The 18,284-nt window shown below is 47.8% G+C and overlaps 1 protein-coding gene across 1 annotated transcript in view; it reads right to left on the minus strand.

The window, feature by feature from the left end:
* The window catches only part of LOC115466365 (5-beta-cholestane-3-alpha,7-alpha-diol 12-alpha-hydroxylase), a 30,645-nt gene extending 12,574 nt beyond the window's left edge, over nucleotides 1-18,071 (minus strand). The window contains exon 1 of the mRNA XM_030197559.1: nucleotides 17,974-18,071. The gene's annotated coding sequence lies outside the window, so the exon portion shown is untranslated. The remainder of the gene's footprint in view (nucleotides 1-17,973) is intronic.
* Between the last annotated feature and the right edge of the window lie 213 nt (nucleotides 18,072-18,284).

Genomic DNA, 18,284 nt, shown 5'->3' on the forward strand with positions numbered 1-18,284 from the left:
AAAGGTATTAATCCGCAAACGAATCTATTCCGGAGACGGGAAGGTGGTAGAACTTGAGGTTGAAGGGGGGGGGGGGCAGACTCAAGAAAAATGTCAGAAAGTATTTTTTCATGGAGAGAGTGGTAGATACTTGGAATGCCCTCCCGAGGGAGGTGGTGGAGATGAAAACGGTAACGGAATTCAAAAATGCGTGGGATAAACATGAAAGAACTCTGTTCAGAAGGAATGGATCCTCAGAAGCTTAGCAGAGACTGGGTGGCAGCACTGGTGGTTGGGAGGCAGGGCTAGCGCTAGGCAGACTTTTACGGTCTGTGCCCTAAAAATGGCAGATACAAATCAAGGTCAGGTATACACATAAAGCAGCACATATGAGTTTATCTTGTTGGGCAGACTGGATGGATCATACAGGTCTTTCTCTGCCGTCATCTATTATGTTACTATGTTACTATGTACTGGGCTGAACAGGAATACCAGAATACAGACTTCTTCTGTCAGGAGGTGGCCCCAACTGATGTAGGCATTCAACGGGACAAAAATGTGGAATAGTTTGCCCATTCAAATTAGAAGATCTAGCTCTTACCTGCTGGTTTGCAAAAAATGTGAAAACTTATTTATTTTTTGTAAGTGATATGGAGTATTTAAATATATATTTTTTGTGGTGTAAGTTGTAACTCACTCTAGGGTGTCTTTTATCAAACCAGGCTAGCTGTTGCCGCATGGGCTGTGAACGGGCTGTCAGCATTGCCACACAAAGAATGGCTAACATGGTTTGATTAAAAAATAGCCCTCTGTTTGTGGTAGGTCTTTTCTATTGTGATCCGCATTTGTCAGACCTGTGAGTTCTTGTACCAAGTTGAGCGCTGTCGAGCCCGGTACTTGGACCAGGTCCTGTTTGGCGGCTGGACAACCCCGGGTTTCACCTGCGCTGACCACCGTTCCCCAGAGGTTGAGCCCCTAGGTGCGGGCGGCCTGCAGGGCTTATGAGATGGAGCAGGAAGCGGGGTGATGAACGTGACGGCCAGACAGGCAGCAGGCAAGAGAGTGATCCGGGTACAGGCAGATTCAGTAGGCAGGCAGCAGGTCAAGAGAGTAATCCAGGTGCAGGAATCAGTAGGCAGACAGTAGACACGAGAGTAATCCAGGTACAGGCAAGGTCAGGAGGCAGGCAGCAGACACAGGAGTAATCCAGGTACAGGCTAAGTCAGCAACGAAGAAGGGAAAGGGAGCACCCTGAAAGGCCATGCGGGATGATAGGGGTGGAGCTAAGCAAATGTGTGGTGCATCGCGACGCAGAGACGCCAAGCAGGCAAAGGGCAGTGCTGTCCGAGGAGGCTGGAAGCGCGCCGCGCTGGTTACGACAGCACTGCAGTGGAGCCCCGCGCCGCTCGAGGATGTCGAGGTAGGGGACATGACAGTACCCCCTCCTTAAGGGCCCCCCTCTGCCTAGGTCCGATTTTGGATGGGTAGCGGGTATGGAAGTCCCAGATCAACTCAGGTGCATGGACGTTGGCAGCGGGCTCCCAGGAATTATCCTCGGGACCAAAGTGCTCCCAGGACAGCAAATAGAACAGCGGTCCCCTTTGACGTTTGGAGTCCAGAACCTCATCTACCTCGAATTCAGGATCCGGCTCAGAATCAGGAACAATGATCTTCTTTGGCTCTGGGTGCCATTTCGAGGTCAAGAATGGCTTTAGCAGGGACACCTGGAAAGTGTTGTGGACCTTGAGATTACCTGGTAACTGGAGACAATAAGTGATGGCTCCCACCCGAGATCATACTGAAAAGGGTCCAATGTATCGGGGAACAAACTTGAAGGAGGGTAAACGGAGCCTCAAGTGTTTTGTACTAAGCCAAACTTTTTGTCCAGGTTAAAAGGTCAGAGCAGACTGCCTCTTACGATCTACAAAACGCTTGTATCTAGCAGCGGCTTGCTGAAGATGTTGTTGGACCCTGTTCCAAATGTCCCGGATATCAGGGAGGGTCTGTTGGAGCTGAGGCGAGGCTTGGGTCTGAGGGATCAGAAGTGATAGTCGTGGGTGGCGCCCGTATACCGTAAAAAAAGGTGACGTACGAGAGGCAGTGTAGAGACCATTGTTATAGGCGAATTCTGCCCAGGGAAGTAATGTCGAATTTTTGTTATTTTTAGTGAGGCTCCGAAGCCCTTGAGGGTCTGCAGATCGCTAGTGGCCAGCATTCCTTATACGTCATCTTTGCAGGCTCGTTTTGAAGCTTTCGAGTTGGGACAAAGCTAAGTACAAGAATTTTTACGTTTTGGAAGCTTGGCTACGGGGGGCTTCTAAGTTTTTCTAATAGTGGGCAGGTTGGGGTTTTTTTTCCCTTCTGCTCTAGTGTTTGATTAGTTTACTTGGGGCTCTCTTTTTCTTAGGGGTCTCCTATTAAATAGTTTGGTTCTGGGTTGGGGTTAGCGTAGATAGGTTAGGTTTTGGTGTTCCTTTTACAGTGTCTATATATACAAGAAGGGAGGACAGTTTTTTAACCCATACGGTTTTCTCATTTAGGATGAGTTTTTTCGTTTGGGCTTTTTTTCTGTTCTCCTTTCGTAGTAGGAACCAATGATAGGAATTTACTCCAGTATATACAAGGAGTGACAAGTACTTTTGTATGGTCCCTTGTTGGAGGTTTGAGGTTCCATTTGTTAGATAAAGTTTGTAGAGGTTGGATTTCTCCTCCTGTTTAAGGGACACTTTAAAACTTGCTATTTTTCTGCTTCAAGCTTCACTGATCAGTTTGTAATGACTAGATATTCGAAATGTCCTTCATGGGAATTAAAGGCGGTCTTCCATTCGTCCTCATGTCGGATTCGGATCAGATTGTAGGCGCCTCGGAGATCCAGCTTGGTAAAGATAGATGCTCCCTGCAGATGGTTGAAAAGTTCTGGAATCAGAGGGAGCGGATACCGGTTCTTAATAGTTATTTCATTAAGACCCCGGTAGTCTATACAAGGTCGCAGAGAGCTGTCCTTCTTTATTACAAAGAAGAAACCTGCCCCCGCCGGAGAGGAGGAGGGTCTGATGAAGCCCTTTTGGAGGTTTTCTTGAATGTATTCCCACATGACTTTAGATTCCTCCTGGGAGAGGGTATACAGCCAACCCCGAGTTGGTGTCTTGCCCGGAAGTAATTCAATAGGGCAGTCAAAAGGACAATGCGGAGGAAGGAAATCAGCTTACTGGGCTTTGAAAACATCTTGGAAATCTCAATATTCCATATGAAGGGAAGCATCGCAGGGAAGCAGGCCCCCGGGGGAGGCAGAAATAGTCCTCAGAGGAGGAACCACCAGTGTGAGACAGGAAGCAAAACATTGGGAACCCCAACTGTCGATATCACTAGTGGTCCAGTTGATACTTGGTGTGTGTTGTCATAACCAAGGCAGACCTAAAATAACAGGATGGATGGCCCCGGGGAAGAACCAGAAGCTGAATTTCTTCCTTATGTAAGATTCCTACTTGCATCTGCAAGGGCCAAGTGACATGGGTAATGGAGTAGGGTAGAGTCAGTCCCTGAATGGAGGTCACTTGTAACGTAGGTTTACAGGCCATTGAGGGAGTTCCAAACTGGACTAGGAGACTGGTGTCAATAAAATTCCCTCCGGCCCCTGAATCGATCAAAGCCATGTTGCTAATACAAAGTTCCTTCCAGCGCACAAAAATAGGGATGGAGACAAGATTATCCGGAAGAGGTGAGAATCGACCCAGGGCCACCCCCTTCAGAGGCCTTGGGTCAACGCATTTCCTGGTTTATTCGGGCAATATCTCAGGAAATGACCAGCCTGCCCACAATAGAGGCAGAGTTGATTGTTCTGACAGTGAGCCCTTTTCTTCTTAGAGAGGCGATGCCGCCCGATAACCATCGACTCTTCGGAGATTCCAGAAGTGGTGCCAGTAGCTCCTTTAGGAGAAGAAGGATGCGACACCTGAGGAGACAGTCTCTGTGATTGACGCTGAGCAGAACATTCCTGTGTCCTCTCTTGAAACCAAATGTCGATATGGACGCAGAGAGTAATCAGGGCATCCAATGTGGTCGGAAGTTCCTGGCCTGCCAACTCGTCTTTGATTCGGCCCGTTAACCCCTGCCAGATGATGGTCGTGAGGGCCTCCTGGTTCCATATCACCTCGGAGGCTAGGGTTCAAAAGCATATGGCATATGCCCCTACAGAGCAATTGCCTTGTTGAATCCATAGAAGTTCTCTGGCTGCCGAGGAGGGACATCCAGGCACGTCGAAAACTAACCTAAAGTGGCGAAGAAATTCCCCAAGATCAGTGAACAGAGGATCCCGCTGCTCCCACAGAGGAGAGGCCCAAGCCAGGGCTGGTCCAGAGAGCAGGGAGATTATATAATTGATCTTGAGTATATCGGAGGAAAAGACTCCGGGTTGCATTTCAAAAAACATAAGACATTGGTCGATGAACCCTCGACAAGCGGAAGGGGTACCGTCAAACTGGGGAGACTCAGGGAGCCTTAGCCCAGGACTGGGTAAAACTGGTCTGGACAGTGCATCAGGAACTTGCCATTGGGATTGAAGAGTAGACAACTGGGAACAAACGTCCTGCAGGACTACGGATAGACGATTCAGCTGGGCCTGTTGTTGCTGAAGAACCTGGGCCAAATTCGCCAAGTCGGGTTTGTCTGGTGAACTCATGGCTTCGGCTTACTGTCAGACCTGTGAGTTCTTGTACGAAGTTGAGCGCTGTTGAGCTCGGTACTCGGACCAGGTTCTGCTTGGCGGCTGGACAACCCCGGGTTTCACCTGTGCTGACCGCCATTCCCCAGAGGTTGAGCCCTTAGGTGCGGGCGGCCTGCAGGGCTTACGAGATGGAGCAGGAAGTGGGGTGATGAACGTGACGGCCAGACAGGCAGCAGGCAAAAGAGTGATCCAGGTACAGGCAGAGTCAGAAGGCAGGCAGCAGATACAAGAGTAATCCAGGAACAGGCAAGGTCAGGAGGCAGGCAGCAGACACAAGAGTAATCCAGGTACAGGCAAGGTCATGAGGCAGGCAGCAGACACAAGAGTAATCCAGGTACAGGCAGAGTCAGTAGGCAGGCAGCAGACACGAAAGTAATCCAGGTACAAGCAAGGTCAGTAGGCAGGTAGCAGACACGAGAGTAATCCAGGTACAGGCAAGGTCAGTAGGCAGGTAGCAGACACGAGAGTAATCCAGGTACAGGCAAGGTCAGTAGGCAGGTAGCAGACACGAGAGTAATCCAGGTACAGACAGTCAGTAGGCAGGCAGCAGACACAAGAGCAATCCAGGTACAGGCTAAGTCAGCAATGAAGAACAAAGTAGAGGAGAAGCACACTACTGAGCAAGTAGCACCTACCAAAGTAGAAGCCGAAGCAAGGAGCCCAAGGATAGATCAGCAGATAAAGAGCTGGCTTCTGACGTCAGCAGGAGCCTAGCAGGGTGAGAGAGAGCAGCCATAGGGAGAGAGCAGGAGGAGGGCACAAGCAGTAGCCAATAGGGGCGGAGCTAAGCAAATATGCAATCGCGACATGGAGACGCCAAGCAGGCAAAGGGCAGTGCTGTCCGAGGAGGCTGGAAGCGCGCCGCTCTGGTTACGATGGCACTGCAGTGGAGGATGTCGAGGTAGGGGACGTGACAGCATTGAATCCTAACAGAAAAAAAACTACTACTACTACTACTACTTAGCATTTCTATAGCGCTGCCAGGGTTACGCAGCGCTGTACAATTTTAAACATGGGGAAGGACAGAAAAAGAGGAATATAAAACATTTTATAGTATAATACTAATTGGGATTAATTGAAATTTACATGCACATATTTACACGCCACTCCAAAAAGGGGATGAGGCCGTAGGGTCAAGGGCAGATCAGGGCTGTTCCTGCAATTTATGCGCACTGCTATAAAATAAGGGGGTCCACTCCTAATTTAGGTGCGAGGATTTACACCAGGATTCAGTTGGTGTAAATCCTCATGGCTAAAGATAGTTGAAGATCCCGGCACTAAGCATTATTCTATATTTGGCACCTAACTTTGAGTACTCTTTATAGAATGGCACTTAGCCCTATTATATTTTTTTGTGTGTCAATTTTGTCAGCACCATTTATAGAATTTGATCCCAAATGCACAGCTCTAATAAACATGGATCAAGATGAGCCAGTTAATGTAGTATATTTAGATTTTCAGAAAGCTTTTGACAGTCTCTCATTAGAGACTCCTGCTTGCACTGAGATTTGTAGTATGGAGTGTTGCCACGATTTGTGTTTCAGTCAGTTACTTGTGTCCTGGCTTGGCCACTATTTGGAAAACAGGATACTGGGCTAGATGGACCATTGGTCTGACCTAGTATGGTTACTCTATGTTCTTATGAAAATGTAAAAAACCATGGGATAGGAGGCAGTGTTCTGTTGTGGATTGGGTGTGGTGAATCTTCAAAGAGTGGTTTGCTAAGTATGACCTTGTCCCTTGGGGAGCAGAGCTGGTTTCAATTCTGAAATTTCTACAAAGGGGTCTAGAGCAGGGCTGGGCTCTCAGCTCTGTAAAGGTTCAGGTCATGGCCCTTTCTTGCTTTTGGGCAAGGTTCAAGGAACGTTGTTGGTGGCTCACCTAGATGCGATGAAGCTTTTGCAGTGTATGAAATATATCCGGCCCCTTCTTAGGGTCATGTGCCACAGTGGGGCCTCAGTTTTGGTCCTTAACATCCTAGAGGGTCTGTCCTGTGAGCCCATGAAGTGGGCCACCCTGAAGGAGCCTTTCCGGTCAATATTCAGCCAGTGGCAGTCAGCCATTTTTTATGCACTGACCTTCACTTACTAAAATAGATCTGCATATTCAATGCAGGGCTGTATCCAGGCACTAGCATTGAACATCCAGGTGTGACTGGACATGTACTGGCCACTGGTACTTATGTGTGTCAGCTGGGACCCACATAAGAGGTTCTGTCAAATTCCCCCCTCCTGATTCCAATCCCCTCTCCCAGCCAATTTGTCATGCCAACTTCCCCCCCCGCCATGAACCCCCCCCCCCCCGAAGAACATTCCCATCCCAATCCCCTGCTCCCAAAGCTTCCTCCTCAAGTGCATCTCCTCCTCCAGAACCCCCTCCCCACAAAACCTTTTCTTCTGTGAGCACTGTCTCAGTCCCAAAGGTCCCCCACTCATTGTAGCCCCCCCTGATGGTCTAGTGTAGGAAAGGCAAACACAATCCCTACTCAGTCTTGGCCATGGCTGCTCTGGGTTCAAAATGGCTGCTGTGACCCCTTAGCAGCAGTCTTGCGGTATAAACAATAGTACTATGCAACTGCAACTAGAGATCAAGGCAGCCTTTTTTAACCCAGAGCTACCATCGGCAAGATTGAGTAGGAGTTGTTTTGGCTCTTCCTATTGATTATTCTTCCCTATACTAGGCCTGTAAGATGGCCCTGCTAGCCCTCAGATTTCCTAGATTTGCTTTCATCAGCATAAATTTGGTTTCTCCCTGCAGCTGCATGTAAGCAGAGTGCTTGATCAGTACATGGAAAGTATTGGCCACATGTCAAGGGGAAACACAGGGGGAAATGAGGCTATGTGGCCCATATAAGGCAGATGCATATGGATATACCCTTGATGGTGAAGAGAGACTGAGGACCCTGGAAAGTCCAAGATGTTCCAATGGAAATATGTGTTCAGAGAAGAAGGACACCAGGAGGGACATAATCGAAAGGGACGCCCAAGTTTTGCTGAGGATGTCCTGGCAAAACGTCCCGGTGGAGGGGCGGGGAAACCCATATTATCGAAACAAGATGGACGTCCATATTTCGTTTCGATAATACGGTCGAGGACGCCCAAATCTTGAAATTTAGGTCGTCCTTAGAGATGGTCGTTCCTAGACTTGGTCGTTTCTGATTTGCGGCGATAATGGAAACCAAGGACGCCCATCTCAGAAACGACCAAATGCAAGCCCTTTGGTCATGGGAGGACCCAGCATTCATAGTGCACTGGTCCCCCTGACATGCCAGGACACCAACCGGGCACCCTAGGTACATAGCTCCCTTACCTTGTGTGATGAGCCCCCCAACCCCCCCCCCCCCAAAAACCCACTACCCACAACTGTACACCACTACCATAGCCCTTACGGGTGAAGGGGGCACCTAGATGTGGGTACAGTGGATTTCTGGTGGGTTTTGGAGGGCTCGCATTTACCACCATAAGTGTAACAGGTAGGGGGCAGATGGGGCTGGGTCCGCCTGCCTGAAGTGCACTGCACCCACTAAAACTGCTCCAGGGACCTGCATACGACATTTGAGGCTGGCATAGAGGTTGGCACAAAATATTTTAAAATATATTTTTTGAGGGTGGGAGGGGGTTAGTGACCACTGGGGGAGTAAGGGGAGGTCATCCCCGATTCTCTCCGGTGGTCATCTGGTCAGTTTGGGCACCTTTTTGTGCCTTGGTCGTAAGAAAAACAGGACCAGGTAAAGTCATCCAAGTGCTCATCAGGGACGCCCTTTATTTTTTCCATTATGGATCGAGGACATCCATGTGTTAGGCACGCCCAAGTCCCGCCTTCGCTATGCCTCCGACACTCCCCTGTGAACTTTGGTCATCCCTGCGACAGAAAGCAGTTGGGGATGCCCAAAATCGGCTTTTATTATACCGATTTAGGCAACCCTGTGAGAAGGATGCCCATCTTCCGATTTGTGTCGAAAGATGGGCGTCCTTCTCTTTCGAAAATGAGCCTGCAGGTGTTTCATACTAGTTTGCTACATGGTTTTTGCATGCTGGGATCACTCTTTACTGATAAGGGATTAGCCAATGGCCACTAAGTGTGCATGTGAACACAAGCAGGAGAGGATGATAGAATAGAGGAAATTGCCATGTTTGTATACATATAAAAAATAACAGAATATTACTATAATGTGTAATAGAAGGAAACAGGAAAGTCCATATATGAATACAAGCTAGATTAGGAGAAATCATGATTTAGGAGAAATGAAACAGTATATAAATTGTCAGCCTCTCCGCTCAGCTGAGTAATCGTCTCTCTCTATCTCTCTCTCTTTCACTCGTCCGTGCTGTCCGCCACCGACTCCCCACTCGTCAGTGCAGTTTGCTCTTCTCTTCACCGTTCAGCTAGCCAGGCCTTTCCCCACAGTTCAGCTAGCCAGGCATTTAAATACAGTTTGGCTAGCTGGTCTTTTAAACACAGTTCAGATAGCCAGGCTTTTATACTCAGATTAACTCGCCAGGCTTTTATTCACAGTTCAGCCAGCCAGGCTTTTCTACACAGTTCAGTTAGTAAGGCCTCAGAAATCAGCAAGGCCTCCCAAACTCCCTTTTAGCCAGCCCAGCTTTAAACACAGTTCCACAAGTCAGGCTAAAACGATCCACCACCCACAACTGTCAACAACTTATCTCTTGACATCCACCCACCGGATCTCCCCTGACTATTATGCTTTCCTTGTTACCTTGGGCTCCTCCAGCAATCACTCTTCTCCTCCCACCACTTCCTCACCCACTTCCATCTCTTCTTCCACCCCTTCTCCTCCTACCTCCTCCAACTCCTCCCATTCCATCCTCTCATTCTCCACCCCCTCACTCAGACGTTCCACCCTCTCCTCAGCTGATTCCATTTCCCAATCAGCCACCTCTCTTTCCTTCTCCTGCCACTCCGGTTCTCGTTTGTCATGACCACCCTTATTCTTCCAGGCAGTCTGAAATCTGTGCTCTCTATGCTCCTGCCTCCTCCCCTCCCGCCGTATATTCTGGGTTCTGTAGCTGTTCTGGACTTGTCTTTCCCTCCCCTGCAATGCATTCTGGGATCTGTAGTTTCTGTGCTTCTCACAAAATGAAAACTGAGAAAGTTTTGTTGAGCAGATTTTGTCTTTGCGTCTGGCTTTTCTGTGTGACAACCTGCTCCAGAGAGAACAATTAATTTGTATTGGCTAAGAGAAATACCAATAAAGATTTTTACTGGTTGCGCCAAATCTAAGTCTGATTGTCTCTCTTATTCCAGCCACTAGGGCTGAAGTGTTTTCCCCTCCCCGGGGGTAAGGGACAGGACTACACACTATACTAGACCAATTTTTATATTATATTGTTTTAATTATTGTTAATTATTGTTTATTATAAAAGTTTTTATGTATGTTTTTAGTTTTTACCCCTGATGCAGCCTGAGGCAAAATGTGGCCACATCGGGTAACTGTTTTAATAAACCACTTCTCTGTTGTTTTATTTTCTATTTTACTTGATCTGCCCTTTTTTTAGACGTTTATTTGAGCAGATCTTTTGCTGCCTCTTGTTTTCTTATAGTACATCTCTTTGGCTAGGCAGTTTTCCAAGTTTCAGGCCTTCTTCTGCAGGGACTTGTTCCTTCCCTCTGTATTGTTTCATCATTCTTACCGAAAATAGTCTTTCCATTTCATGTGAATCAGGTGGTGTCACTCCCTGCCTATATGGCAAGAGACCTTCCAGAGGAGTGCTGAATCCAAGTCATCAATAACATGGTGGATCATAGCTACCATTGAGGCAGCAAATGTCCTTCTCCATTCTCTCTGCGCTCATTCTATGCAGGCCCTCATAGCTTCCTGGTCGGAGCCCCTTACAGTTTCACCAGAAGCTATTTGAAGGGCAGAAATGTGGTTATTGCTTCATTCCTTTGTAAAACATTACCAGATTGATGTCTTGGCCGTGGGCAAGGAGTCCTTTGGCATGACTGTGATTCAGGGGGCCTTCTAAAGGGGGATAGGAGACTCGGCAAGGAAAGAGATAGAGGGGCAATGAGAGTGCTGGAGGAGGGATGAGAGGGAGATGGGAAAAGCTGGTAGGTAGATAAGAGGTGAAATGAAAACCTCTCCATATCACCCCTCTCCTCAAGTCGCTTCACTGGCTCCCGATTCGCTACCGTATTCAGTTCAAGCTTCTCCTAATGACCTTCAAATGCACTCAATCTGCAGCCCCCAATTACCTCTCTACCCTCCTCTCCCCCTATGTCCCCACCCGTAACCTCCGCTCTCAGGACAAATCACTCCTATCTGTACCCTTCTCCACCACCGCTAACTCCAGACTCCGTCCCTTCTGCTTCGCATCACCTTATGCCTGGAACAGACTCCCCGAGCCCATACGCCATGCGCCTTCCCTGCCCATCTTTAAGTCCTTACTTAAAACCCATCTCTTCTCCCTTGCTTTTGGCGCCTAACCACCTTCCCCATTCATGATACACTGACTACACTGACTACATAGTTTGTTACCTTTAGATTGTAAGCTCTCTTGAGCAGGGACTGTCCTTCCCCATGTTTTAACTTGTACAGCGCTGAGTAACCCTAGTAGCGCTATAGAAATGCTAAGTAGTTGTAGTAGTAGGAAAAGCTGGTAGGTAGATAAGAGGTGAAATGAAAACCAAGGACTAGACGATGAGAGAATGGGAAAATAAGGGATAAAATCACATTTGAAGACCAAAACAAGAAAATTGGAAGAGAATGGGACCAACTCAATTAGAAAAATAAAGTGTGCAGACAACAAAGATATAAAAAACTGTAATACTTTTTCAGGATTGGAATGTGTCCACTTTGGGAAATGCACATATTTTTTATTTTTGTATTTTACAGCATCCAAAAGAAAATGCATTTCTGTTTCCTTTTACCAGTATTGCACTACTTGTATAGTGTAGCTTTCAAGGGGGGGTGGAAGGAAGGGGGATTCTCCATATCAGTTTTTGTCTGCTTAGTTTTGTGTTCCCCTATTCTCAGGCGAGAGTCTGTTCGTGTTCAGCACATGTAACTGAGCTGAAGGATTCTGCTAGCATGTAGTGTCCGTGCAGTGTAATCCCTCAGGCCTGTGGCTGAAGCCTCCAGGAGCAGCAGTGAATGCCAGTTTCCTCTCACAAACTGAGGCCCTCATGATCAAAATCAAACTCCAGCGCTAGAGGCTGTTAACGCCATACTAGCGCCGGAGTTTGCTGCCAACCCATGATCAGAGCCCTCGAGCGTGTGAAACGCTGCTGCCGACCCATAATCAGAGCCCTTGAGCGCGTGAAACAACGCGCTCGAGGGCTCTTAGCACAAGTAGCATGCAAATGCATGCTAAACAGGGCTCTTAGCGCAAGTAGCTTGCAAATGCATGCTAATCAGCACTTTAACGCATTCATCCCCAATGATCAGCGTCCAGCGCGCCAAAGATTGGGTCGTTGGCCGCAGCAAACTCTACGCCAGCTCCAAGCTGGCGTTAGGGTTTGCACTGATCATTGGGGAGGAATGGTGAGCCCTGTCCAGCATGCAGTTGCATGCTGGCAGGCCCCCATTCCCCCCCCAAAGCAAACGCGAACAGGGGGCTGGAGGTCCGGTGGACCTCCGGTCCCCCCCGACGATCCCACCCTCCCACACAGCAAAATGGCGGCGCCCAGCCCCGCCCATTGCATCCTGGGATACGCTGGGCGGGGCTACAAACCATGTAAGGGAATCGCTCCCTTACATGGTCTGTAGCCCCGCCCAGTGCATCCCAGGATGCAATGGGTGGGGCTAGGCGCTGCCATTTTGCGGTGTCGTCCACTGGAAGAGGAGTGAGGCAGGCTGCGTCCCTCCTCCAACTAAAGGTAGGGGGGGCCGGGAGGGGGGTTGTCACTACTTCGACTCACGCTGGACAACCAGGGATTCGTATGACAATGTTGGGGTGGCTTCGCTCGCTGGGTGAGAGGGTGGGAGAGGGTAGGGGGGCCGGGAGGGGGGTTGTCACTACTCACGCTGGACAACCAGGGATTGGTACAACAATGCGGGGGGGGGGGGGAGTTGGGGTGGACCTCCAGCCCTCCCCCCCCCCCATCGCTTGCTGGGTGGGAGGGTGGGAGAGGGTTTGGCCGGCGGCGGCAGTGGCCATTTGACATTTTCTGAGGGTTTGGGGAGTTGGAGACCCACCGGATCTCCAGCCCTCCCTGAACTTGGGGGAGGGGTGAGATCGTTGGGGGGACCGGAGGTCCACCGGACCTCCAGCCTCCATTTTGCCTTGCTCAGGGCAGGGGTAGTCAGGGCCTGGTGGTCCCATGGACCTCCAGCCCCTGTGTTTGACAGGTTTGGGCTTTTGATAGCCCAGACCTGTCAAACAAGTGCGGGAGAATTGTGCTGAGCGCATGCTCAGGTACAATTCTCCCGCACTTCTACCCCTTGATCAGAAATAATTGCGCTGCTTAAATTTGCATGCATTATCTCTGATCATCGATGCAGAAAAGCCCTGCGCTGTTCCAGCGCTATTTTAGAGCGCTGTTTGGAACAGCGAGGGGCTTTGGATCATGAGGGCCACACAATTCAATTCAAAAGACCCCAAAGGGTCCAGGTAGGGTTTCCCTGGAGTTAAATTCCCCTCATCTGGGTTTGCTCCAGTTATGCAGCAGAGAAAAGTTCCCCTAGTAACGATCCCACCAGTGAGCAATTCTGTCCAACAGTTTATAAACATCCGGGACAGCAGCCCGTAGCTATAGGCCTTAAGTCTCTAGTAAAGCTTCACCCAATTCCCCTCCCTCCAAGCAATTCAAACAGTTTATCTTAGTAAGTTCATCAACTCAGCAAAATATCAGCAACTTTTTTTACTTGCACTTCCCCAGTTCATACACAAGAAGCCCTTCTACAACAAGGGCTGGCAACACACCTCCCGCTACACAGTATTCACCTGTGTCCTCCCACACTGCCTTTGGTTGCTGGAGTTCTCTTGCTCAGTAGCTTCCCATTCCATAACTGAAGGCTCTAGGCACGTCCTTCCCCTCCTCCATCTACTCCATTGTTTTTTCCCCCTCAGAGCCGCCTCTCTGGGCTCCTCGTTCTTGGAGAATCCTCAGAAATTCCTCTCTTTGCTCACCACCAGGGTTGCCAGCTGAGAAAAATTTTCCCAGTCCCAAACGAGCCGTAAACCCGCCCAAAACCGCCCGTAGCCAATCCCCGTCTCCCGCGTCACTGAACCCCGCCCCCTACGCCACCAACCCCGCCCTCACATCACCTAACCCCACCTCCCACATCACTAGCCACGCCCCCTGCATCATCCCTGGCGTCAACCCCGCCCCTGAAAGGCTTCTATTGGTCCAATTTGGACCAATAGAAGCCTCGGAAAAGCTTCTATTGGACCAAATTGGACTAATAGAAGCCCCGGAAAAAACCGCCGAACTCGCACAGCGGCGACAGAAAAACTGCCCAAAAAACCACATCCTGCGGCTGGCGAAATTTTCCCGCCGCCGCTGGCGAAAACCCGCCCAATTGGGCGGTAAAACCGCCCACCTGGCAACTTTGCTCACCACACCCTGGAAGGATCACATACTGCTTTCTCAGCCAAGGACACTGAGCTTCATCCCTGACACTCCCTCTAGTGGGGGCCAGGAAAACTGGCAAGCCTTTCTCTGAGCTACTTTCCTCCAATCTTTGCTAGGACTCCACTCCTGCTCTTTGGGCCTGCCTTTCTCAGCCTGTCTCCAAAGGGGTTCTGGGTATTGTAGTCTTAGTGAATTTTTCCTCCTAATGGGTACTTGTGCTCTAACCTCATCACAGTGGGAATCTGTAACTGTCCAGCTTGTTCCAGTTTCTTAGTAGTACCGAAGGTATATTGGGGCTCTAGGGCCCAGTGTAATATTTATAGTACTGTCTTTGTATAGGTAGGTTAGGGCTATTATGGTGTGGTATGTTTGCTATATAGGTTTTGAATGTCTTTACGAAGGGTTTTGTATTATTTCACAAAGTGTCTGGCCCTATTTGAAAGCAGGCTCTGTGCCATCCCAAATTAAAATGCTCAAGACCAATGTCCACACATCCTGTAGAGTCACCACACCAACAAAATCTTGTCCACTTTAAATAAAGGGTCTGACAGTGGAAAGAGAGTGTGTTGCTGTTCCTGACATGATTGCCAGGTACTTGTGACCTGGATTGGCCACTGTTTGAAACAGGACGGTGGGCTTGATGGACCTTTAATCTTTCCTAGTATGGCAACACTTATTATATTCTTATGTTGTTTGGCAAGTTATATGGGGCATAGCTCCACTGTTGGGAAATATGGAGCTTATGAAACAGAACTGGACATTCCGGTTTCATATTATGAAAAGGGTCCACTGCTTCCCAGCAAGGTGGAGCCGTCCACCAGCTGTTTTGCAGACAGTGGTTAGGTCAAACGATTTTTATTATCAAGCCAATAACAGCTGTCACAAACTTCAGTACATAGGTTATCCCCAAACAAACAGGTTCCAACCACATAGGTTTCCAGTAAAGCAGGTAAATAAATCAGGCTTCCAATAAAGCAGGGGACTAAAGCAGGCTTCCAAATAAGTCAGGCTTTCAATAAAGCAGGTTTCCAAATACATCAGGCTTTCAATAAAACAGGTTTCTCTCACCTCCAACACCCTTCCAAACCCTTAGGAGCTGGCCATCCCTGCCTTAGAACTCTCCCACTCCATAGAGGCTTCTCCCCCCTCCTGGGATTCCTCCCCCCTCTGATCTACCCCTCCTTCCATATAATCCATCCAATCATCTTCTTCCCTCTCCATGGGCCCCTCTCTATTCCAGCTGGGCCGCATGGTATATTGATTGCGTATCCAGGGGAACTGAGCTTCTTCCCTCCACCTCCCCATAATGGGGGATGAAATTATAGGCTCAGCCTGGCTATCCCCCTGGCTTCCTCTGCTGGAGCTGTGAATCCATTCCCTTGTTTCCAGATTACTCTCCTCCTCCCTCCTGGCAATGGCTTCTGGTACTTGTATTTCAGGGTCTAAATGCTTCATCCTAGCCACATTGGCAGTAGCCTTGTCACAATATGGAGATTCGGTCTAATCCTATAGAGAATCCAAACCACTCCCATTTGGAAGAATTTGTTAAATTATGCTATTAATTATAAAGATGGTTTTACTGGTTAGATGAAACTGGTTGGAGAGGAGAGGATTTCTTTATGCATGAAAGGTTCCGTGTCTTATATTGCTGATACAGATAAATAACAACTTCTTTCTCTTCCACTACCTTGTTCAGTATACTTTAAGGCTTGGGTCCTCTGACTGTTCTCTAGGAAAATGAGGGGAATGCTGTAATCTGTCTCTTATGTCCTAAGGGCCTACATAGGGTTACCATATGTCCTCTTTTTGGACATCTTCAGATATGTCCTACAGGATTTTTAATTTTTAAGGAAATGTCCTCTTTTTCCTTTATGTGCCTATAACCAACACACCTACCCACATAATGAGAGAAGCCATTGCACTCTGGACACATGGGGGTGCTAAAGAGAGAAAAAGGCATTGCTGATCTCCTCTCTGCTCCCCTGCTGGTTGAATCTGTCAAAGGAATTTTCTGTGTGCAGCACGATTTTAAGCATATGTCATGCAAAGACTTTCACACGTATCATAGAAGCCAGACAAAGGGATATGCGCTCTTATGATAAGTACGCTTAGGCTCAGACTCAAACCCAGAAGTTCTTGAAATGTAGAATGTCTACTGCTGTACTTTAAGTAAGTCACTTTGATGTGTGTTCATTAACTACAATTAAATATTTCTTTAGCAAAGGTAGCAACCGTTTTTATTTTTTCTGTCCTCTTTTTTTGTCTCCGCAAATATGGTAACCTTAGGCCTACACCTTTGCTGGGGGCAGCAACCCTTTACATGTTTTGGCTCTCCTAAGGGCATTACTCTTCTGGGCTTTCCCTGGACTTCACAGAACATCTTAGATGGCTAAGGGAAAAAAATCTCCCCTAAATTCAGTTTTTTTAACATCAGGTTTATAATAATCTTTGATTCTGATCATGGCCCAGGCCTCCAAGAGAGGACAGGATCTCCTCCATTCCTGTCCAGTCCTTCCCCAAGATAAAAGGAAAAGATAATTTTGCCACTACGGCTACATTTAAGGGAAGTTTTTTTCCCATCCAACCAATGATTTGCCTAGACCATATAGTAAATACTTAAGTCTAATAAGAAGTCTGGCTCACTTATTATTCCCAGCTTACTTTTTTATTGCTTTTAAGTATAATGTTTATTTATTTAGATTTTGCTCACACCTTTTTCAGTAGTAGCTCAAGGAGGTGAGTTACATTCAGGTACTCTGGATATTTCTCTGTCCCAGGGGGGCTCACAATCTAAGATTGTACCTAAGGCAATGGAGGATTAAGTGACTTACCCAAGATCACAAGGAGCAGCAGTGGGATTTGAACTGGCTACTGCTGGATTGCAAGACCAGTGCTCTAACCACTAGGCCACTCCTCCAGTACTAGGGAAAAATACCTCAGACACCAGTTACAGTTATATTTAAAAGCAGTAAAAAAGTAAGCTGGGAATAATAAAAGTGAGTACTTCAATGGTCATTAAGAGGCAGACTTTTTATTAGGCTTATGTTTTTTCCCTATCCCTGGTTAGTCCTATCTCATGTGTAGGTTCTTGTTCAACATCCCTATGAATGCAGTGAACCTTTGCTATACCTTTAAAAATTCCTACCCCTTATCCAATCATTTCTTCACCATGCTTTTTCTCTCTGGAGTTTTATCTCCCTACTCTGCTGTGCTTTCCTTTTTGCTCTGTGTTTGTCTCCAAGCCTCTATCTGCTTCTGTCTCATTTTGATCCTCTGTACTCTGTGTGCTTCCTGTGCTCCTGTCATGTTCTCCACCTGCCCCCATCGCTCTTAAGAACTCTTTGCCTACCCTCTTGCCTTATTCAAAGCGGCTGGATCATGCAATAGGAGAAACTGCTTTATGAATAAAACTTGTCTCCTAGGATTAGAGCAAGAACATCAAAAACTGAACATGAAAAGGGTCACCATAAAACTGGGGGAAAGAATATAGCCTAATCCCATTGCCTATGTGCATCATTCCTCTCCTCTTACCCTGCCGCTCCGTCAGACACTCTAAGCTCACTGTGTGCACAGTAACACTGAAATCCTATGCAGATCCATGCAGGAAAAAGTAACTGGAAACTGCCCCTAATTCTCTAAGAGCCAAGTTCAAAGATCACATAGACTGTTGAAATAATGATAAAAGAAGGACAGCATAAATCTCAGGAACCAAATTTCTTGCTTTTACTCACAAGTTCTGGGAGAGATCAGTACAGAAACAGCTCGATAGCTCCAGGGTCAGGCAGGATGAAGCAGGAATGTTGCTATTTGAATTAGGTCAGATTTAGCACCGAGCCAGAAGATTTATACCATAGGGTGAGACTGGATCAAGGGAACACTTAATTGATTGGAAAAAGCTGAACAAACCAATCTCCAGCTCCACCCCCCCAAACTCTCTAGCTGTTGATGTTGTGTTAGGCAAAATATTCACAGATTCATTGCCTAGCCCGTTCCTCTGCCTATGGGGTGAGAAGAGTGGTCTAGTGGTTAGTAGTGTCTATGA

This window comes from Microcaecilia unicolor, chromosome 1, assembly GCF_901765095.1.
Source record: "Microcaecilia unicolor chromosome 1, aMicUni1.1, whole genome shotgun sequence".
Classification (NCBI taxonomy): Eukaryota; Metazoa; Chordata; class Amphibia; order Gymnophiona; family Siphonopidae; genus Microcaecilia; species Microcaecilia unicolor.